At 41.9% G+C, this 919-nt stretch overlaps 1 non-coding gene across 1 annotated transcript; it reads left to right on the plus strand.

The window, feature by feature from the left end:
* The first annotated feature begins 560 nt into the window (after positions 1-560).
* DL89DRAFT_t197 lies at positions 561-631 on the plus strand. The gene has a single exon. It is a non-coding gene; the product is annotated as a tRNA-Gly (tRNA).
* The last annotated feature ends 288 nt before the right edge of the window (positions 632-919 follow it).

Raw genomic sequence — 919 nt, forward strand, 5'->3', positions numbered from 1 at the left:
CCAGATCCAGTGATCTGCTGTCTGCAATTTGCAGCTAGCAATCAAAAAATTGCTTGATTGTCAATAAGCATACATCCATGCAATCCAATTAGCTGTAAAATACATGTCGAGTCCACAAAACGCACCTGGCTGTGTAATCAGTTGTTCCAACGTAGAGTACATCAAACATACTATGGCAAGTGGTTGCAGAAGATATGCTAGTGACAGATACAGGTTAGTGATCCTACAAACAGAATATCCATTTCATATGCTATAGTGTTTTAAGGTTGTGAAGCATCGATAACTTCTCCAAGTACTGAAAGGTTGGTAGAATTTGTACCAGTAGAGAATGATCGTGTTGTATCTGATTATATGAGGTGTGCAGAGTAAGAGCAAACATATTGCATAAATACCACAAGCCAGCAGACAAAACAGAGCACAGGCTTGCAGCGTGGATACTGGTATAGAGCAGATACGTGGAACAGAAGAGTGCAAAACCTAAACAATGCCCGAGCTGACCATATCCAGACATCCTGTATATTATATATTATATATTTTTCAAGAAAAACAGAGAAATACTGGCGTCTGTGGTCCAGAGGTATGATTGCTCCCTGCCACGGAGTAGACCCGGGTTCGATTCCCGGCGGACGCACTTCTATTTTGCTCCCCTTCTGCCCCTCAATTTTTCTATGTTCCACCAACTTGACACAACTACTTCGACCTGAACTTTTAGCTACACTACACTGTATGAGATAGCGTCATGTCGAGTGTGTTATCAGCATGAAATTCGAAAACCAGTATCTCATTTTGATATAAATTACAGCCTACACAGGATGGGACAGTGCCCTTGTTGCCTCTCAAACAGTCCAGTATGTATTCCTCAATTTTCAGCCTCGTTGCAACACTCTTTGTTGTATCCCTAGTCAGCGCTGCAGCTATA

The sequence above is a fragment of the Linderina pennispora genome, assembly GCF_002104995.1.
Source record: "Linderina pennispora strain ATCC 12442 chromosome Unknown DL89scaffold_58, whole genome shotgun sequence".
In the NCBI taxonomy this organism is placed as follows: domain Eukaryota; kingdom Fungi; phylum Kickxellomycota; class Kickxellomycetes; order Kickxellales; family Kickxellaceae; genus Linderina; species Linderina pennispora.